Below are 22,815 nucleotides of genomic sequence, written 5' to 3' on the forward strand. Positions count from 1 at the left end.
AGAAAGGTTAAACTTAATAGTCTTCATTCTACAAAGTATGATGCAAATTCCTTTTAAAGAGGAACTGTGAATTGTATAGTATGTGAATTATCTTTCAATAAAGCTATTTTTAAAAAGCAGAGAATGTAAGAGATGGAATAGGATTAGAAAAGTATTGAGTTTAAAAATCACATTCATATTACGATGGCAATTCCTGGTTATGGGTCTCTTTAATGATGTTTCTATACAGAGTGAATGTAGTAGTCTGTATGTTTCTCTCTTCCTTTTTAATTGAAATATTAGATTGCTCCAAAGGTTTCCATATACTGTTCAACTTTCTAGCAGTCATTCCAGAAAAGGAACAAATGAAGCATTAACCATATGTTTACTAATCAACAAATGCAAATGTGATGGCTATACTAAATATTCTAATGCATAAATAATATTTATATTGTGTTAGGCTGTACATAACAGACAAGGCAACTAGCAGTGGCTTAAATAAAAAATATTTATTATTAAATATATATTATTATAATATGTTATTAAATATATATTTTATGAATATTTATTATTAGGCTGTGGCATGTGCCCATATTCCCAGCTGTGTATGCTAGAGGAGGCTGAGGCAGGAGGATCCCTTCAGCCCAGGACAGGAGTTTATGGCCAGCCTGGGCAACACAGCAAGACCCCGTCTCTGAAAAATTAAAAATAAAGACATACAATTGAGCCATACAACAATGATAGTTCCAGAATTGTTCAGCAGCAAAGTGTAGGCTTTCCCCTGATGGGCACACATTGGCTATAGAAACACCAAATGTTTTGTTCTCACCAGACAACATACAGAAAAGCAGGAAGGTGGGGAAGGAAAAAGGCATGCTTCTCACTTTCTACTTTTCTTTTATCAGGAAGAAAAATCTTTCTAGAAAGCTACCAAGCAAACTTCCTATTATATATCAATGGCCAGAAGTGGGCCACATTGCAAACCCCTAGTTTCAAGGGTGGCTGGGGAAGTGAAAATTAGCGTTTTTAGCCTTAGAAAAAGAAATGCATGGGCTGGGTGCAGTGGCTCAAGCCTGTAATCCCAGCACTTTGGGAGGCCTAGGCAGGCAGATCACGAGGTCAGGAGATTGAGACCATGGTGAAACCCCATCTCTACTAAAAAAATACAAAAAATTAGCCGGGCGTGGTGGCGTGTGCCTGTAGTCCCAGCTACTCAGGAGGCTGAGGCAGGAGAATGGCGTGAACCCGGGAGGCGGAGCTTGCAGTGAGCCGAGATTGCACCACTGCACTCCAGCCTGGGCCACAGAGTAAGACTCTGTCTCAAAAAAAAAAAAAAAAAAAAAGGAGTGCATGAAAGGAGGGGCTGGAAATGGCTGTTGGGTAGGCAACCAAACTGTCTGCTGTATAATTCACTGGGAAAAAGGATAATAAAACCAAGAAATATTTGCTTGAGGAACCTCAGATATGAGCAGATTTCATTTAAACTCACAAAGCTCAGAAGCTGAGAGCAATGATTTGAGATTTGAGTAGCATACTTGAATAGCAAGCAAAACTTCAAAAACCAAAACATGAACCTGGTTATGAAAATAAATCTGATTAAGGTAGCTCTGTGTTTTGGTTTCTACTGAGTTTGGGAGGACTGCAGATTTTTTGTAGTAGTGGCTAACTCTTCCTGGAATTCTCCCAGATGCTCAGGAGGCCAAGAGCCTGGATATCTGCATCTGAAACACATTAGCCTATGATGTTTCGTTTTTTTTTTTTTTCTTTTTGAGACGGAGTCTCACCCTGGTGCCCAGGCTAGAGTGTAGTGGTGCGATCTCAGCTCACTACAACCTCTGCCTCCCTGGTTCAAGCAATTCTCCTGCCTCAACCTCCCGAGTAGCTGAGATTACAGGCATATGCCACCAAGCCTGGCTAATTTTGTATTTTTAGTAGAGATAGGGGTTCTCCATGTTGGTCAGGCTGGTCTCGAACTCCCAACCTCAGGTGATCTGCCCGCCTCGGCCTCCCAAAGTGCTGGGTTTACAGTCGTGAGCCACCATACCCAGCCTCATTCCCCGTAGTAATCTGCCTTTTGTCAGTTTAATTGAAAGGCCCTAAAACTATGCTATCAGGGATAATTTCTGTAGATCATTACTATAGATCATTACTAGGGATAATTTCTATAGATCATTACTAGAGATCATTACTAATTTATGTAGATCATTAGTATGCTATCAGGGATAATTTCTATAGATCACTTCTGGAAATCATTACTATAGAAATGATCGTTTCTATACATCATTAGTAGAGATCATTACTAATTTATATAGATCATTAATATGCTATCAGGGATAATTTCTATAGATCATTTCTGGAAATCATTACTATAGAAATGATCATTTCTATACATCATTACTAGAGATCATTACTATAGATCAATACTAATTGAAAGACCCTAAAACTATGCTACCAGGAATAATTTCTATAGATCATTACTAGAGAAGCTTCTCTGTACCTGTAGAGCAAAAGTAAAAACAAAAACAAAAAAAGAAAGGTCCCCATTGATGTACCTAAGAGGGTACTGCATCCATCTTGTGTGTCTTTTATAAAGGCACTAATGGCCGGGCACAGTGGCTCACACCTGTAATCCCAGCACTTTGGGAGGCTGAAGTGGGTGGATCATCTGAGATCAGGAGTTGGAGACCAGCCTGGCTAACATGGTGAAAATACATGTTTTTCATGTATTTTCAGAAAATACCCATCTCTGCTAAAAATACAAAAAAAAAAAAAAAATAGCCAGGTGTGGTGGCAGGCGCCTGTAATCCCAGCTACTCAGGTGGCTGAGGCAGGAGAATCACTTGAACCTGGGAGGCGGAGATTGCAGTGAACTGAGATCGTGCCATTGCACTCCAGCCTGGGTGACAGAGCAAGACGCCCAAGAAGTTGGAACTACAGGTACATACCACCACACCCAGCTAAATTTTTATTTTATTTTTTGTAGATACAGGGTTTCACTATGTTTCCCAGTCTGGTCTTAAACTTTAAACTTCTGAGCTCAAGTAATCATCTTGCCCCAGCCTCCCAAAGTCCTGGGATTACAGGTGTGAGCCATCGTTCCTAGCTCAGATATTATTTTCTGAGCTCCAACAAGTGTCTGTTCAAAGAAGCTATATGACTTAACCAGTCTTTGTACAAACCTCTTCTTTGGGAATCTAAACATGAACAAGTCTTTCTTGAGTTAAAAATGAGCCCTTCCTCACACCTGTAATCCCAGCACTTTGGGAGGCAGGGGCGGGCGGATCACGAAGTCAGGAGATCAAGACCATCCTGGCTAACACGGTGAAACCTAAATCTACTAAAAATACAAAAAATTATCAGGGCATTGTGGCGGGCGCCTGTAGTCCCAGCTACTCGGGAGGCTGAGGCAGGAGAATGGCGTGAACTCGGGAGTCCAAGGTTGCAGTGAACCGAGATTTCGCCACTGCACTCCAGCCTGGGCGACAGAGCGAGACTCCGTCTCAAAAAAAAAAAAAAAAAAAGCCCTTTAGCAGCTTTGTTTGGTTTGTCTGACAGTAGCCACAGCAGCTAAACTAGTAGAAACTTCAGCAATTGTTTTTGTTTTTGGAGTCTCCTTTAAATGTCATGGTCCTTCATGCTGTATAATCTTTGGTTCTCACTGAATATATACAACATTTCTTAGTAAATAAGCTTATCTCTTATGAAATCCTATTACCTTCTCTGTTACGTATTTCTAATCATTGTTATAATCTTGGAAAATCCTATTACTTTCCTTCCATCACCTGAAGAAAAGGAAACTCTTGATTGTCTAACCTGTGTTTGTGAAATATCTGTGCATTAAATAGATTAGAAATTCCTTTAGAAAATCCAGACTTAACCTTGTTTGTTGGTGGGTCATATTTTAATATTAAAACAGAAAAATGTCACTTACACTACACTGTTAAAAAAATAACTAAATTCGGCCGGGCGCGGTGGCTCACGCCTGTAATCCCAGCACTTTGGGAGGCCGAGGCGGGCGGATCACAAGGTCAGGAGATCGAGACCACGGTGAAACCCCGTCTCTACTAAAAATACAAAAAATTAGCCGGGCGCGGTTGTGGGCGCCTGTAGTCCCAGCTACTCGGGAGGCTGAGGCAGGAGAATGGCGTGAACCCGGGAGGCGGAGCTTGCAGTGAGCCGAGATCGCGCCACTGCACTCCAGCCTGGGCGACAGAGCGAGACTCCGTCTCAAAAAAAAAAAAAAAAAAAAAAAAAAAAAAAAAAAAAACTAAATTCACCCCTAGAATATAACCCCTTGCCAGAAGTGGCAGACCTTGTAACCATAATAGATCCATTGCCCCATGCACACAGCAAGTCAATATGCTGAGACACTATGTTGCAGCAGAGAAAGGTTTAATCAGAAGGCTGCCAAATGAGGAGACTGGAGGAAACTTAAATCCATCTCCTCAAGGGGCTTGAGGCTAGGATTTTTTTCTTCCATTTATTAGGGTTTCCATTAAAAGCACTACATTTCCATTCTTTACAACCATAAAAGAATAAATAATTTCAAAGGATTGCTTGATAGGAGATGTCTATTTTAAATAGAACTTGGAAATATCCAGGAAATCACTGGAATAAATGTACTTAATAGACCCAATGCTGTGAAATTCTTTTTAACTGTTTTCCTAAGCACATAAAAATACATAACACTTCCTCCGACATTTTTTGAAATACAATTTGGTTTGAGGTTTTTCTCTATAACATTTGCCATATAAATATTTCTTACAATGCTTTCATTGCCTGCCTGCTTGCCTGCCTGCCTGCCTGCCTGCCTTCCTTCCTTCCTTCCTTCCTTCCTTCCTTCTTTCTCTTAGTGCTAAGGCTGACTTCTTAACACCAATAAATTCTGACCCCTTTCATTGCTTTAATCTGCCAAGGAGGTACAGTTCAGAAACCGAAGGGAAAAGCAGGGCTTGCTCCCACAAAGCACTCAATCTCAGTTCCACATGGCTGGGAAGGCTTCGCCAGTCATGGCAGAAGGTGAAGGAGGGGCACAGTCACATTTTACATGGTGGCAGGCAAGAGGGGGCTAGGAATTTTAAGGGTTGTAGATTGGGCTGAAATATGGATATCATTGATTGGTCAAAGAATACAGGGTGAAGTCATGCGACAGATGAAGAAACTGTATTACCATGCTGATTCAGTCCTCTGTGGTTCCTGGGGGTCTTTAAAGTGGTTGGCATCAGCTGTTCTGCTGGAATTCAGGATGTGCTTAAGCAATTCCTTTTGTTGTTGTTGTTGTTTTCCTGAGATGGAGTCTTGCTCTGTCACCCAGGTTGGAGTATAGTGGTTCCATCTTGGCTCACTGCAACCTCCGCCTCCTACGTTCAAGTGATTCTCCTGCCTCAGCCTCCTGAGTAGCTGGGATTACAGGCACCGACCACCACGCCCGGCTAATTTTTGTATTTGTAGTAGAGACGGGGTTTCACCTTGTTGGCCAGGCTGGTCTTGAACTCCTGACCTCAGGTGATCTGCCCGCCTCAGCCTCCCAAAGTGCTAGGATTATAGGCGTGACCACCCACGTGGCCTGCTTAAGCAATTCTTAAACAAAGGCTTATGATTCTAACATCAGAAATCCTATTGAAAGGAAAAATGGGAATGCAAATTGTCAGCATCTAGTGTTAGATGACTTTTGGGTATAAGGAAGTGGGTCAAAGTACAGCCTGATAATGCTTAACTATAACTATATTTCTCTCCAGAATTCTTGTTAACCCTGTAAGGACAGTTTTAAACTCACTGTGCTCACTAGAGCTTGTTAGCTAGATTAGAATGTTAACATTTCCAGAGAAAGTAGATATGTTTGGGGATAGTTCGTTAATTAAAGTGCTCCTGAGTTCTTGACCTCAGGAGGAGCCCAATTAAGAATGGCCAGCTGGGTTGGATTCAGTGGCTCACGCCTATAATCCCAAAATTTGGAAGGCTGAGGCAGGAGGATGCCTTGAGACCAGGAGTTCAAGACCAACCTGGACAACATGGTGAGACCCTGTCTCTACAAAAAAAAAAAAAATTGTTTCAAAAAGTAGCTGGGCACGGTGGCATGCACCTGTAATCCTAGCTACTCAGGAGGCTGAGGTGGGAGGATTGTTTGAGTCCAGGAGTTTGAGACTATAGTGAGCTATGATCATGTCACTGCACTCCAGCCTGGGCAACAGAATGAGACCCTATCTTAACAACAACAAAAAGAATGGTCAGCTAATTAAAGAATTTTGAGTATTGTAGTGTTTCCTAAGGAGGTAGCTATTGTTAAAGTAGGAATGCTCTGGCACTTAACTAAGATCTTAGCCCTCATGATACTTCAAAAACTACATATTTGAAGAGAATCAAGGAGTCTGCAAAATGCCAGCATTCAACAGAGCTCACAATCCAGTTATGTGGGAGAAGCATGTGATCAAGTAAATGCAGTAACCAATATAAATAATCTTACAGAAGTAACCTGTCAGGCAAACAGGATTTGCCATATGAAGGAAATTATCAGTTCTTGAGAAAGGGAACAGTAATGGATATGGAACAGTTTCTTCTGGACTGTTCTGGAAAGGGAAGGCTTTCCAGGCAAAGTGGGTAGCGTAAGCAAAGGCAGCTTAAGCAAGGTTTATGAAGCAGCTCGGCCAGTCCAGGGACCTGCAAACTTTGTGTGGCAGGTCCAGGGATCTACAAACAGTTTGTATTATCTTTTCTTTGTTACCAAAGAACATAATTTCCAAATGTGGAAAATATGTGTACCTTGATCCCTACCTTAAATAAAGAAATTTGGAGTAAGGGGAAGGATTTGGTAAAAGCATAATTTTGTATTAGTACATAGAATGTTTTAGCTGAAAAGCTTCTGATTTTTACTATTATAAATGTATCTTAATTCTGATAGTCTTACTTATTTCTTAATTGCCCTAAAACTTAGCTTAAGAATCATGCCACATATTCAGTTCTAATGACATACTTTCTCCCACCATAACCCAGTTGCTGCAGTATTTTAAAACCTCATTCTAGATTGTAGATAAGCATAAATTCATGAGAATGTGTTTACTTTTAACCAGATGTTATTCAATTGGAAAGCAGTTATGTTCGGATATTCAGAATATTTACAAAGATGGCCTGTATTCTTTTTTTTTTTTTTTTTCTTTGAGACAGGGTCTCTCACTTGTCGCCCAGGCTGGAGTACAGTGGTGCTCAACGCAACCTCCACCACCTGGGCACAAGCAATCCTCCCACCTCAGCTTCTTGAGTAGCTGGGACCACAGGCTCATGCTACCATGCCCAGCGAATTTATATATATTTAGTAGAGATAGGGTTTCGCCATGTTGCCCAAGCTGTTCTTGGACTGCTAGACTCAAGCAATCTGCCCTCTTTGGCCTCCCAAAGTGCTGGGATCACAGACGTGAGCCACCACGCCTGGCTGCCTGTATTCCTATACTTGAATAACAAATATGTGTTTTTTTATGTGTCTGGGTATGTGCTTGTATCTGTGGATGTGTATACACAAATATCATTTCTGTTTTTGTAGTATCATTTTGTAACCTAAACCCAACATTCCATGCTATCATCTGATGGTTTTCTAATTATTGTTATGGAGCACTGTTGTTAGTAAACACTGTACATGAAGAGAAGTATTACACTAAGCCAACTGAACCACAATTCAATGCCCTTACTCAGTATTTTTTAACTTTTTTTTTTTTTTTTGAGACAGAGTCTCACTCTGTCGCCTAGGCTGGAGTGCAATGGCACAATCTCGGCTCACCAGAACCTCTGCTTCCCAGGTGTAAGGACTTCTCCTGCCTCAGCCTCCTGAGTAGCTGGAATTACAGGCACCTGCCACCACACCTGGCTAATCTTTGTATTTTTAGTAGAGCTGGGGTTTTGCCATGTTGGCCAGGCTGGTCTCGAACTCCTGACCTCAGGCGATCCACCCGCCTTTGCCTCCCAAAGTGCTGGAATTACAGGCAGGAGCCACCACGCCCAGCCTTACTCAGTACTTTTACTGAGTAATACAAAGATATTGTCATATTAATATAAATAATATAAATAAATATTATAAAGAGTATAAATATATTAATTTCAGAGTATGAGCAATGAAAAACCTAATGGTGGAAACAGAAACATGTCATATCCTTTTTTTTCCTTTTAGTTTTGGATCTCAGGTTTAGAGGGTTAAGCTAACTTCCTTGTTCATGGCACATTGCCATCATTTGTTTTACGTTTTAGGTGAGAGAAATATTTTACATGTGTTCTCCCATTCCCTAGGGTTTAGATCAAAATGAAATCCTAGAAATGCTCTGGAGTCAGAGAGACTAGGTTCTGTGCCACTTAATCAACATATAATCTTACAAAAATGATTTGACATCTCTAAGAGTTCATTTTCTCTGAATTTTGCATATGAGCTGGTTGTGGTGACTCATACCTGTAATTCCAGAACTTTGGGAGGCTGGTCTTGAGCTCCTGTCCTAGGTGATCCACCCGCCTTGGCCTCCCAAAGTTTTGGGATTCAGGCATGAGTCACCCCCACCGGCGTGTATCACTTCATAGTCATATAGATCATACCAATCTGTTCCTCTTCATCAGTAAAATCCCAAAAGTTTGTACAGCAGGGTAAGTACATGGGCTTTTTGGTCAGCCATGGTACTATGTGTCCTCGTCTTGGTTTCCCCATCTGTAAAATGATAAAACAGTGCCTTTGGCTGGGCGCAGTGGCTCCCGCCTGTAATCCCAGCACTTTGGGAGGCTGAGGCGGGCGGATCACTTGAGGTCAGGAGTTGGAGACCGGCCTGACCAATATGGTGAAACCCTGTCTCTACTGAAACTACAAAAATTAGCTGGGCGTGGTGGCGAGCACCTGTAATCCCAGCTACTCGAAGACTGAGGCAGGAGAATCACTTGAGCCCAGGAGGCGGAGGTTGCAGTGAGCCAAGATTGTGCCACTGCACTCCAGCCTGCATAACAGAGAAAGACTCTGTCTCAAAAACCAGTGCCTTCATCATGGAGTTAGATAAGAGAGAGGTAAGAGAGGTTTAGATAAGTGAAGTGATTAGCTCAGTTTCTGACTAACAGTAAATACTTAATATTATGTTACTAATAGTAAATGTTAATGGTTGTCATTGTTATTTTAAATAAAATAACAAGGTGGCTGAGGCAGAGGTTCACACCTGTAATCCTCATACTTTGGGAGGCTGAGGCAGACGGATCACTTGAGCTCAGGAGTTCTAGACTAGCTTGGGCAACATAGTGAGATCTCTTCTCTATTGACAAAAGAAAATATATAAAAATAAATAAAATAACAAGGCATATAAGTCCCTTCTGGTATTTCCTCATTTTAACTATCATTATCAAATTTAAATGTGGTCAGAATTAGGGCCTCTCATTGTAGATTTAGACATTTATAAACAATCCTAGAACAATCCTAAGTTTGGTCCATAGTAGACACTCATATAAATATTGTTGATGAATGCCCCTGTTGGTACACTGAATGTTTAACTTTTCTCTGTGAACCTCACAGCTCAGTCTCTAAGATATTTTTGTTTTGTTTTACCTTACTGTTTCAAGCCAGTTTAGCTGAGGGAGGTTGTTTATGCTATCACTAGATCCTGCTGTATCTAATCTCGTCTTAGCTCAATGTTAGAATCAGCTGAAAGAAGTATAGCAAGTTGGCGTTAGAGTAGACATCGAGAAAGTATGGAGGATTTAGGAAAACATTTTTAATAGTAATAAGAAAAGAAGCCAGGCACGTTGGCTCATGCATGTAATCCCAGGACTTTGGGAGGCCAAGGTGGGCAAATATCTGAGGTCAGGAGTTTAAGACTAGCCTGGCCAACATGGCAAAACCCCATCTCTACTAAATAAACAAAAATTATCCATGTGTGGCAGTGCACGCCTGTTATCCCAGCTACTCAGGAGGCTGAGGCAGGATAATCACTTGAACCCGGGAGGTGGATGTTGCTGTGAGCTGAGATCACGCCACTGCACTCCAGCCTGGGTGAGACAGCGAGACTCCATCCAAAAAAAAAAAAAAAAGAAAAGAAGAACATATTCTTTCCTTGGACATAAATGCCTCACATGTATGTTGGAGTTTGAATTACCTTCTCTATGGGCCAACTCTGAAATTTTAGTTAGCATTTTCCTTCATCCAATTTACTCAGTTTAAACATCATTAACGTCTTAATAGATTAAAATTAATTGTAGTATTAGCTTAAGCAAAATGCAATAAGGAAGGTGAAGATTTAACTCCCTTCTTCCTCAAATGCATTCCAAAGCACAACAGAGGTTTTACATTATGAATTGCACTCAAATACTCATAGCACTGCCACCCATCATTTAAAGAGAGAAACATTTTTTAAAATTGTAATAAGTTAACAAATTTGTTTTTCTTTTTTTATATTCTTTTATTTTTTTACTTCCTCTATGTGTGCCAAGATGAGAAAACAAAATATTTTAGCAGAAAAAAAATTGCCATTAATTCCCAAGGGGAAGCAAAGTTATATGTACCCATTCATATACTGTACTTACAATAGATTGTTTATTAAATTTTGTTTCCTCTACCACAGCCCTTAATCTAAACTTTATCTTCATTTACCAGGATGTTGCTATGGCAACGCCAGTACTCATAGCACTAGAAAGTGGCCAGGTCAGAATACCACCAGCTATGCTTCTGTGCGTCCATAGCACTTTGCTCCTGGTGTTTATCATTTATTAGCTGTATGATATTTGTTTAGTTATTTGTATACCTGTCCAGAGACAGTTTCTACAATTCCTGCTGCCTGGGACAATCTATTGGAAGGAAGGGAAGAAAAGTGTGTTGGCATAGAGCTAGAGATAGGGTCAGAGAAGTGGGCCTAAAAAAGTGCTATTGCCATTATGTTCTCCTGCCTCTTACATATACCCGGCTGCCTGCAGTTTTGTCTCTATCAAATTTCTTGATACTAGTATTAAAGAAAAGTAATTCCAAGATATTTTCTTTGTTGTTACTAGCAGATTCAATCATTTTAATCCCCATCAGTAGTAACAATACTGAAAGTACATATATATATAGATATATAGATATATATTTTTTTTTTTTTTTTTTTTGAGACGGAGTCTCGCTCTTTGCTCAGGCTGGAGTGCAGTGGCATGATCTCGGCTCGCTGCAACCTCCGCCTCCCGGGTTCAAGCATTTCTCCTGCCTCAGCCTCCTGAGTAGCTGGGATTACAGGCTTGCGCCGCCCCGCCTGGCTATTTTATGTATTTTTAGTAGAGATGGTGTTTCACCATGTTGGTCAGGCTGGTCTCAAACTCCTGACCTCGTGATCCGCTCGCCTCAGCCTCCCAAAGTGCTGGGATTACAGGTGTGAGCCACTGCGCCTGTCAGAAGTATTTTTAAATGCAGGATTTAAAATAGGCTATACTGAATAATTCATAATCTATTGTGTATGTTCTTGTCCATCTCCTTTATCAAAGTTTGGTTTTTGTGTCTGTCAGTCTTGAGATTAATAAAACCTTCTGAGGTTTAAAAAGAAAAAGAAGCTTAACATTATTTTCCCTTTGTACTTTAACTTACCCTTTTATCCATAAAGCTGAAAGATTTAATTTTGGAACCACACCCATTTTTCACCCTAATGAGCATATTAAATAACATATGATGGCACACAATGAAATATAATTATGGATATGGCTTTTTGGAGTACTGCTCTTTGACTCTAAAAGACACTTGATTGACTGCATTCTTCCTGATTGCAAGATAGCACAGCTCATTAACCTGAGGGATAGGGTGGCATTTGCTGTGTATTTTACTGTTTTAAGAATAGGGTTTTCCCAGTAGATTATGTTATCGGTCTTCATAATATTTCAAGGGAAACTGTTAGTTTAATTTTTTAAAAATTATATTTCCTTTTTTGAATAGATAGTACATTAATATGGTTTAAAATTCAAAAATTCAAAAGGGTATATAGTGAGATGTTTTTCTCCTGCCCTTGTCTTCCAGCCACCCAGTTCCTGGAGCTGATCACTGTGTGTTTTGGGTATTCTTCTAGACATATTCGAATTTTTTTTTTTTTTTTTTTTTTTTTTTTTTTGTGAGACAGAGTCTTGCTCTATCCCCCAGGCTGGAATGCAGTGGCGCAATCCTGGCTCACTGCAACCTCTGCCTCCCAGGTTCAAGCAATTCTCCTACCTGCTCAGCCTCCCGAGTAGCTGGGATTATAGGCATGTACCACCACACCCAGCTAATTTTTGTATTTTTACTAGAGACAGGATTTCACCATGTTGGCCAGGCTTGTCTTGGGCTCCTGACCTTGTGATCCGCCTGCCTTGGTTTCCCAAAACGCTGGGATTACAGGCGTGAACCATCATGCCTGGGCTAGACATATTCTAATACTGATTTTCATTTTATTTATTTAGATTTATTATTTTTTTTATGGATGGGGTCTTGCATTTTGTCCAAGCTGGACTCAAACTCTTGGGCTTAAGAGATCTTCCCATCTTAGCCTCCCAAATAACTGGGACTACTGGCATAAGCCATCATGCCTGGATTGATTTTTTTTAAATTATTTTTTTCTCACTACAAGGACAAGCACTCATACTGATTTTTGTCACATCTCATTTAATCTAAGCAGACATTTGGCTCAGCCCGTAAATGCCAGATTCAGTTTTTTCCTAGAAGAGTTGTTTCTCCCCACTGGCCATTTGCTATAAATTAGTTTATGAAATGGAAAAATTCGGTATAGTTAAACTCCCATTTGAACAAACTTAATAGAATGTTAAAATTGTTGGTTTTAAATAATGTTTAAAAGAAGCCAGTTGCTCAAAGTGTAGATTACAAAATTTTTTTTTTTTTTTTTTTTGAGACGGAGTCTCGCTATGTCGCCCAGGCTGGAGTGCAGTGGCCGGATCTCAGCTCACTGCAAGCTCCGCCTCCCGGGTTTCTCCTGCCTCAGCCTGCCTCAGCCTCCTGAGTAGCTGGGACTATAGGCGCCAGCCACCTCACCCGGCTAGTTTTTTGTATTTTTTAGTAGAGACAGGGTTTCACCGTGTTAGCCAGGATGGTCTCGATCTCCTGACCTCGTGATCCGCCCGTCTCGGCCTCCCAAAGTGCTGGGATTACAGGCGTGAGCCACCGCGCCCGGCCTGTTTTTTTAAAAAATAATAAAATGGCTGGGTGTGGTGGGTCTTGCCTATAATCCCAGAACTTTGGGAGGCCAAGGCAGCCAGATCATCTGAGATCAGGAGTTCGAGACCATCCTGACCAACATGGAGAAACCCTGTCTCTAGTAAAAATACAAAATTAGCCGGGCATGGTGGCGCGTGCATGTAATCCCAGCTACTCTGGAGGCCGAGGCAGAAGAATCGCTTGAACCCAGGAGCGGAGGTTGCAGTGAGCTGAGATTGTGCCGTTGCACTCCAGCCTGGGGTAACAAGAGCGAAACTCCCTATCAAAAAAAAAAAAAAATATATATATATATATATATATATATAAAAAATAAAGCAAGTGTCTTCTTGAGTTGGTTTGTTAGTGAAGAAGATGACTTTTATATCAAGAAATTCTTTGTCGTTGCTTTAATCTTGTCACGTGGGACAAAATTCATGTCAGATTAGGCTTAATCCATTTGCACAGTGCCCTTTCTTTTTTTTTTTCTTTTTTTTTTTTTTTTGAGACGGAGTCTCGCTCTGCCGCCCAGGCTGGAGTGCAGTGGCCGGATCTCAGCTCACTGCAAGCTCCGCCTCCCGGGTTCACGCCATTCTCCTGCCTCAGCCTCCGGAGTAGCTGGGACTACAGGCGCCCGCCACCGCGCCCGGCTAGTTTTTTTTTTTTTTTTTGTATTTTTTAGTAGAGACGGGGTTTCACCATGTTAGCCAGGATGGTCTCGATCTCCTGACCTCGTGATCCGCCCATCTCGGCCTCCCAAAGTGCTGGGATTACAGGCTTGAGCCACCGCGCCCGGCCTTTTTTTTTTTTTCTTGAGACAAGGTTTCATTCTGTCACCCAGGCTGGAGTGCAGTGGCATGATCACAGCTCATTGCAGCCTCAATTTTCTGGGCTCAAGTGATCCTCCTCCCTCAGCTTCCCAAGTAGCTGGGACTACAGGCATGCACCACCATGCCCAAATAATTTTTTTTTTCTTTTTTCTTTTTTTTTTTTTTGAGACGAAGTCTTGCTCTTGTCCCCCAGGCTGGAGTGTGATGGCGCAATCTCAGCTCACTGCAACCTCTGCCTCCTGGGTTCAAGCGATTCTCCTGCCTCAGCCCCCCGAGTAGCTGGGATTACAGGTGCCTGCCACCACGCCCGGCTAATTTTTATATTTTTTAGTAGAGATGAGATTTTACCATGTTGGCCAGGCTGGTCTAGAACTCCTGACCTCAGGTGACCCACCCACTTCAGCCTCCCAAAGTGCTGGGATTACAGGCATGAACCACCGTGCCCAGCCAATTTTTTCTATTTTTTGTAGAGACAGGGATTTCAATATGTTCCCCAGCCTAGTCTCGAACTCCTACACTCAAGTGATTCTCCTGTATCAGCATCCTAAAGTGCTGGAATTACAGGTGTGCGTCACCACACCCAGCCCATTATCCCTTCTTTTATCTCTACATCTCCCTGCACTCTAAAAGGAATCATCGTAGGTTGGGTGCGGTGACTCACGCCTGTAATCCCAGCCCTCTGGGAGGCCAAGGCGGGTGGATCACCTGTGGTCAGAAGTTCGAGACTAGCTTGTCGAGACTAGAGTCTAAGACAGACCTGCATCATCAAGGAAAATGCAATTTCACTAAATGCCTGTTCAATTTAAGTTTCTATTTTATGAACCAATTCCCATATCCAAACAAATTACCCATGAATAGTAAGGCAGTTTACGTGGTTCAACAAAGTATACTGAATGGAAAGTGCCATATAAAAGTTTTGTTCCCAAACACCGCAATATCCAACGTGACTGCTCTGGAATTAATTATTTATGCTCTGTGTTTGTATGCTGGGACCTTGATGGACTGGAAAACAGGGAAGAAGAACAGAGAAGTGAGGTAAACAGGAATAGACCCACTGGGCAACTCTAAAAATGTGTAAAACGCAAATGCTGGCAGGATAGAGGAGCTAGGCTAAAGATAAGGTTATTGCTTTTTTTTTTTTTTTTTTTTGAAACTCAGTTTCGCTCTTGTGGCCCAGGCTGGAGTGCAATGGCGCGATCTCGGCTCCCTGAAACCTCCACCTCTGGGATTCAAGCAATTCTCCTGCCTCAGCCTCCCAAGTAGCTGGGATTACAGGTGCCCACCACCATGCCCAGCTAATTATTGTACTTTTAGTAGAGACAGGGTTTCACCATGTTGGCCAGGCTGGTCTCAAATTCCTGACCTCAGGTGATCCACCAGCCTTGGCCTTCAAAAGTGCTGGGATTCTAGGCGTGAGCCACCGCGCCTGGCCAAGATTCCTTTCTAATGAAGGCTTTTGGGTATTTCCTGTAGTTAATACCATTTTGCTGGATCTACTTACCTTATATTATGTTACATATACTCTTACCGCAAGGTCCCAGAGTTTTATTATTGGGGGGCGGGGAAGGGGTGGAGGGGGTGGGGGTTGGGGAGGCGGTGGTCCTTGCTCCCAGAGCTGAGCTTCCAAGATGGTGGCAAGCCATCAGTGTTCTCTGACCTGGGGTTCTGGGCCTCATGGATTCCAAGGAATGGAATCTTGGGACATGTGGTGAGTGTTACAGCTCTATTAGAAGCCATGGGTCATGGAAGAGAACCGTGGAACCCAGTGACTAGTGTTCAGCTCCATTAGGATGAACCCAGGCACTTAGCCATGCAGGAACAACGGCGAGCCTTTAGCCTGATCGGGAGCGGCAATGGGCGCCTCACTGGATCAGGAGCACAGCGGACACCCTGCCTGATCCGGAGGGATGGAAGTCAGCAGCGGGTCTGCCACCGTGGCAAACAGCAGAGGTGAATGTCGAGTGAAAGCTCAGCTCCAACCGTAACCAACAGGGACCGGAAGAGTGCACTTGAAAAGAGAGCTCCCATACAAAGGGAGGGGACCCAAAGGGGGTTGCCCTTGCGGGCTCAAATCCCTGGGTTTATATCCCGATCATTGTCTCTTCTGCTGTGCTCTCAGGCAACAAATGATTGGCTATTTCTTTACCTCCTGTTGTTGCCTAATTAGCATTTTAGTGAACTCTCCTTATTATCTGATTGGTCGTGTGTGAGCTAAGTTGCAAGCCCCATGTTTAAAGGCGGAAGCGGTCACCTTCCCAGCTAGGCTTAGGGATTCTTAGTCCGCCTGGGAAATCCAGCTAGTCCTGTGTCTCACTGTCACTATAAATTTATACTAACAGAACATGTACTAACTAAAAAGAACAAGGTTTTCATTTTTCATTATCAAATACTGTAACCAGGTAACCAGGAATTTGACTAGAATCTGCTGTTTGCTTGGCACACAATCTTACTGACCTCATAGGCCTCCACCAACAAGGTTAGAGATTCCTGTGCCAATGTCATACCGTTCTAGAATTATTGGATCTCTTATGTTAACGTACCTTTTTCCCAGTGAGTTTTAGATCAAGTGTTTTCCTACTTATTATTCACTTTTTAAAACCACACTGCTTTAAATGGGTTGTCTGAAATACAGTCTCTTAATAGCACAATCTTACATTTCATCATTTGAAAACAAGGGTATCTGGGCCCAACCTATTTTTTAGTCTATGTGAGAACTAATGATTATAAAAGTTTAGACTTGTATACAAAATATTAGTGCTTTATTTCTGGTGTGTGTTTTCATAAGAAACTTTATCACTAAAGGACAAAGTAGCAAAAACTCTGTGATCAGATGTTCTTGTTTTATACCATCTAATAATTGTATAATTATATTTTCTGCCACAGTGTTGTTAGATTACTTATCAGGTGGTTATCTTACAAGCCAGGATACCAGATAGTAATGACGGAATTAGTAGAAAACTATTGACTTGTCACCAGGCATAGTGGCTCACACCTGTAATCCCAGCACTTTGGGAGGCTGAGGTGGGCAGATCACCTGAGGTCAGGAGTTCGTGACCAGCCTGGCCAACATGGTGAAACCCCATCTTTACTAAAAATACAAAAATTATCTGGGCATGGTGGCGGGCATCTGTAATCCCAGCTACTCAGGAGGTTGAGGCAGGAGAATTACTTGAACACGGAATGCAGAGGTTGCAGAGAGCCGAGATCATGCCACTGCACCACTACAGCCTGGGCAACAGAACAAGACTCTGTCTCAAAAAAAAAAAAAAAAAAAACGAAAAAAGAAAACTATTGACTTGTCTAATGTACTTCCTATGTAGGCTATCATAAATGTAACAGATATTAGTATATCTTGGGAAGCCAAGGCAGGCGAGTCACCTGAAGTCAGGAGTTTGAGGCCAGCCTGGCCAATGTGGCAAAACCCTTTCTATACTAAAAATACAAAAATTAGCCAGGTGTGATGGCATCCACCTGTAGTCCCAGCTACTTGGGAGGCTGAGGCATGAGAATAGCTTGAACCCGGGAGGCAGAAGTTGCAGTGAGCCGAGATCACACCACTGCACTCCAGCCTGGGTGACAGAGTGAGACTCCGTTTCAAAACAAACAAACAAATGAAAATCTATATCTTTGCATTTCATTTTAACAATGTCTTTAGGTATTTGAATCCCTCTAAATTTATTCTCAAACCAGTTATTGTTAAAAACTGGTAGGAAAATAGCTATGTTTTAAAATGTTCTTTCCTTCTATGATTTGTGGGGTTTATGTTTAAACAATTCTCCTGACAATTACTTTAGAACTAATAGGTAATGACTCATTGGAACAGTTGTACCTCTGACTCATGGAGAATCTAGTATAAGTCATTTGACTCCTCTGCTTCTCCCATTTAGGAAAAGTCACTGTAAATGTATCGTAAGGTGCTGTGAAATGCCTGACTGCACAGATAAAAGGTGCTAGAAAATTACAAGGTTGGAGAGTTGTATGTTAACATATTGTTTTATAAAACTTCAAAAGATGTTTTAATTTTGGTATAGATCAATTCTGAAATAACCTTTTTGTGTAAGGGATAAAAACTTTTCCTCCCTTCCATATGAAATATCTAGTTAAGAAATTTTATAGCTTCTGTAGGTTTCTGGTAATTTTGTCAAATAAAATAAATTGAAAGAAGGATTTCTTGTTGAATTTAGTTTTTTTGCTAATTAAAAAAAATCCACACAATATCAAAAGCATACCATAAATTAGATTAATCAAATCAGTTGCTTATTTCACTTTAAAGTAGAATGAAGCCTATTTGTGGCATAAATTTTTAAAGATTCACAAATATTAGCCTCCTAAAATGACTTCAACTAAACAGAAAATATGATTTAATGTGTAAATGATATGCTTTTATTAGAATAACTGAAAACTTTTTTAAAATGATAGACTTTTAAAAGAACACTTATAGATTTACGGAAAAATTGAGAAGATAGTACAGTATTCCCATACACCCCATACCGCTTTCTCTATTATTAACATTCATTAATATGGTATATTTGTAGGCCGGATGCAGTGGCTTATGCCTGTAATCCCAGCACTTTGGGAGGCCAAGTCAGGCGGATCACCTGAGGTTGGGGGTTCAAGACCAACTTGACCAACATGGAGAATTTTGTACTAATTTTGTACTAAAACACCAAATTATGCAGGTGTGGTGGTGCGTGCTTGTAACCTGAGCTACTCGGGAGGCTGAAGCAGGAGAATCGCTTGAACCTGGGAGGCGGAGGTTGTGGTAAGCTGAGATCGTGCCATTGCACTCCAGCCTGGGCAACAAGAGCAAAACTCTGTCTCCAAAAAAAAAAAAAAAAAAGTATATTTGTTAAAATTAATGAACCAATATTGATACATTGTTCTTTCCTAATGTCCATGGTTTATTTATATTTCTTGGACTTGATATGCTTTTTCTGTCCCAGGATTTCATTAAGCATATCACATTACATTGAGTTATTATGTGTCTTTAGGGTCCTCTTGCCTATGACACTTTCTCAGATATTTTCTGTTTTTGATTATTTTGACAGTTTTGAGGAGTACTGGTAAAGTAGTTTATAGTATATCCCTCTATGGGGGTTTCTCTGATTGTTTTCTCATGATTGTACTGAAGTTATACGATTTTGGGAGAAGACCACAGAGGTGAAGTACTATTTTCTTTTTTGAGACAGAGTCTTGCTCTGTTACCCAGGCTGGAGTGCAATGGCACTATCTCAGCTCACTGCAACCTCTGCCTCCCAGGTTTCAAGCGATTCTCCTGCCTCAGTCTTCTGAGTAGCTGGGATTACAGGCATGTGCTACCACACTCGGCTAATTTTGTATTTTTAGTAGAGATGGGGTTTCTCCATGTTGGTCAGGCTGGTCTTGAACTCCTGACCTCAGGTGATCTGCCTGCCTTGGCCTCCCAAAGTGTTGGGATTACAGGCGTGAGCCACTGCACCCGGCTGAAGTACTATTTTCGTCACATAATATTAAGGCTACATTTACCAACTGATTTATCACTGGTCATGTTGACCTTGATCACCTGGCTGACACAGTGTTTGTGTCAAGTTTCTCCACTGGAAAGTTATTATTTTTCCCTCCTTCCTATACTGTGCTATTTGGAAAGAAGTCACTATTCACAGACCACACTTATGGAGTTGGAAGTTAAGTTCCCCTTTCTTGAGGGTGGAATATCTATATAAGTTATCTGGAATTTTTTTTGCATGAGAGATTTGTCTTTTCTCCCTTGCTCATTTATTTATCCAATCATTTGTTTATATCAGCATGGATTCATAGATTTTATTTTATACATTGGTTTATAATCCAATGCCATTTTATACTGTGGCTCAAACTGTTTCAACTTTGGCCATTGGAAATTCTTTCAGTCAGCTCCAATGTTGCTTTGACATACCTACATTGTTGTTTATTTTTTCATTTTTGGTTCTTTTAGAGAGAAGGTCTAGCTCTGTTGCCCAGGTTGAAGTGCAGCAGCTTTGGACCCAAGGAATCCTGCCTCAGGGCTCAAGGAATCTTCATGCCTCAGCCTCCTGAGTAGCTAGAACTACAGGGGCATGCCACCACTCCTGGCAATTTTTTTTTTTTTTTAGAGATGGGGGGCATCTCACCATATTGCCCAGGCTGGTTTGGAACTCCTGGGCTTAAGCGATCCTCTACCTCAGCCTCCCAAAATGCTGCAATTACAGGCGTGACCCACCATGTCTGGCCTCCTGCTAATTAAAAATTTTTTTTTGGAGACAAAGTCTCACTATGTTACCCAGGCTGGTCTTGAACTCCTGGCCTAAAGGGATCTTCCTGCCTGAGCTTCCTATGTAGCTGGGATTACAGGTGAGAGCCCTGCGCCCATCTGTTCATTGTTTAGTTTCAGCATTTCCTTGCTTTATGACACTTCAAGATGCTCCAGGGTCATCTGGGCATAACTGACAAATTCAAAAAATATGTCTTCTTTGAAATCATGCCCTTTGCAGCAGCATGGATAGAATTAGAGGTCATTATGTTAAGGAGATAAGCCTGGCACAGAAAGACAGATACCACATGTTCACATTCATATGTGGGGACTAAAAATGTTGATCTCATGGATATAGAGAATAGAATGATAGATACCACAGGCTGGGAAGAGTGTGTGGGTGGAAGAGGGGATAAAGATGTGGGTGGAAGAGGGGATAAAGAGAGGTTGATTAGTGGGGCACATACATACATTTGAAGATATAAGCCCCAATGTAGCAGAGTAGGGTGACTATATTTATCAACAATGTATTGTATATTTCAAAGTAGCTAGAAGAGAGAATTTGAAATGTTACCAATACATAGAAATGATAAATATTCAAGGTAATGGATAGCTGGCATACCCTGACTTGACTATAACACACTCTATGCATATAACAAATACTAACATGTACATGTACCCCATAAATACACAAAATGTTTTGTATCAGTAAAAAGAGAATGCCTATTAAAAACTTAACTGAAAAACAACTTGAATAGAAATTTCTTCAAAGAAGATATGCAAATGGTCAATAAGCACATAAAAAGATAATCAACATCATAAGTCATTAGAGGAATGCAAATCAAAACCACATTGAGATACCACTTCATGCCCATTAGGATGGCTATTATAAAAAAAAAAAGGGCCGGGCGCGGTGGCTCACGCCTGTAATCCCAGCACTTTGGGAGGCCGAGGCGGGCGGATCACAAGGTCAGGAGATCGAGACCACGGTGAAACCCCGTCTCTACTAAAAATACAAAAAATTAGCCGGGCGCGGTTGTGGGCGCCTGTAGTCCCAGCTACTCGGGAGGCTGAGGCAGGAGAATGGCGTGAACCCGGGAGGCGGAGCTTGCAGTGAGCCGAGATCGCGCCACTGCACTCCAGCCTGGGCTGGGCGACAGAGCGAGACTCCGTCTCAAAAAAAAAAAAAAAAAAAAAAAAGGAAGAAATAAAAGAAAACAAGTGTTGGCTAGGATGTGGAGAAATTGGAACCCTTGTGCATGGCTGGCGAGAATGTAAAATGCTGCATCTATTGTTGAAAACAGTATGGTGTTTCCTCTTGAAATTAAAAATTAATTACCACATGACCCAGCAATTTCACCTCTGGGTATACACACAAAATAATTGAAAGCAAGGACTCAAACAGCTATTTGTACAACCACATTCATACAGCATTATTCACAATAGCCAAAAGATGGAAGCAATTCAAAATGTCCATGAACAGATGAATGGATAAACAAAATGTGGTATTACAGAAAATGGAATATTATTCAGCCTTAAAAAGGAAGGAAATGCTGACACGTGCTACAACATGGATGAACTTTGAAGACATTTATGCTAAGTGAAATGAGCTATTCACAAAGTCAAATACTGTATGATGCCACTTATATGAGGTACCTAAAGTAGTCAAATTCACAAAGACAGAAAGTAGAATGGTGGTTTCCAGGGACTGTGAGAAGGGGGAATGGGAAGTTAGTGTTTAATGGATACTGAATTTCAGCTTGGGAAGATAAAAAAGTTCTGGAGATGGATAATGTATTGGTTGCACAGCAGTGTAAATGGACTTAACACTACTGAATTGTACATCTAAGAATAGTTAAGATAGCAAATTTTATGTTATATATATTTTATCACAATAAAAATAAACACACTATTAAAAATATGTATTTTAATATCTTGTTAATTAGGAGAATTGACCATTATAATACACTTTTATTTATCTCTCATCCAAACTATCAGATTATCCAAATAACTATTTTTTCTGCATTTAATATTACAAGATAATCATGAAATTAGTTTGCATTCAAATCAGTTTTCTGTAATTTTTTTTTTTTTTTGAGACAGAGTCTTGTTCTGTCGCCCAGGCTGGAGGCACTGCAAGCTCCACCTCCCGGGTTCATGCCATTCTCCTGCCTCAGCCTCCCAAGTAGCTGGGATGACAGGCTGCCACCATCGTGGCCAGCTAAGTTTTTTTTTTTTTGTATTTTTAGTAGAGGCAGGGTTTCACCATGTTAGCCAGGATGGTCTCGTTCTCTTGACCATGTGATCGCTCGCCTCAGCCTCCCAAAGTACTAGGATTACAAGCGTGAGCCACCATGCCTGGCCTATAGTAGGGCTGGTCTCGAACTCCTGACCTCAAGTGGTCTGCCCACCTCTGTCTCCCAGCGTGCTGGGATTACAGGTGTGAGCCACCATGCCCAGCCTATAGTAGAATTTATAATAATGACCAAGATTGGACAAGAACCTCAAAAGTTTTCTGAATCAAAGATTTAAACATATTATATATATGTATATGTTTGTGTGTGTGTGTGTGTCTGTGTGTGTATATATATATATATATATTTTTTTTTTTTGAGACAGAATCT

General features: G+C 41.2%; 1 long non-coding RNA gene across 1 annotated transcript; it reads right to left on the reverse strand.

Annotated features, from left to right (window-relative positions):
• Window positions 1-556: 556 nt before the first annotated feature.
• LOC139363789 (uncharacterized) lies at window positions 557-15,511 on the reverse strand. Its single transcript, XR_011624749.1, has 3 exons — window positions 15,449-15,511; window positions 9,150-9,242; window positions 557-673 (listed from the first exon to the last, which is right to left on the reverse strand). It is a non-coding gene; the product is annotated as an uncharacterized lncRNA (long non-coding RNA).
• Between the last annotated feature and the right edge of the window lie 7,304 nt (window positions 15,512-22,815).

This window comes from Macaca nemestrina, chromosome 6 (genome assembly GCF_043159975.1).
Source record: "Macaca nemestrina isolate mMacNem1 chromosome 6, mMacNem.hap1, whole genome shotgun sequence".
In the NCBI taxonomy this organism is placed as follows: domain Eukaryota; kingdom Metazoa; phylum Chordata; class Mammalia; order Primates; family Cercopithecidae; genus Macaca; species Macaca nemestrina.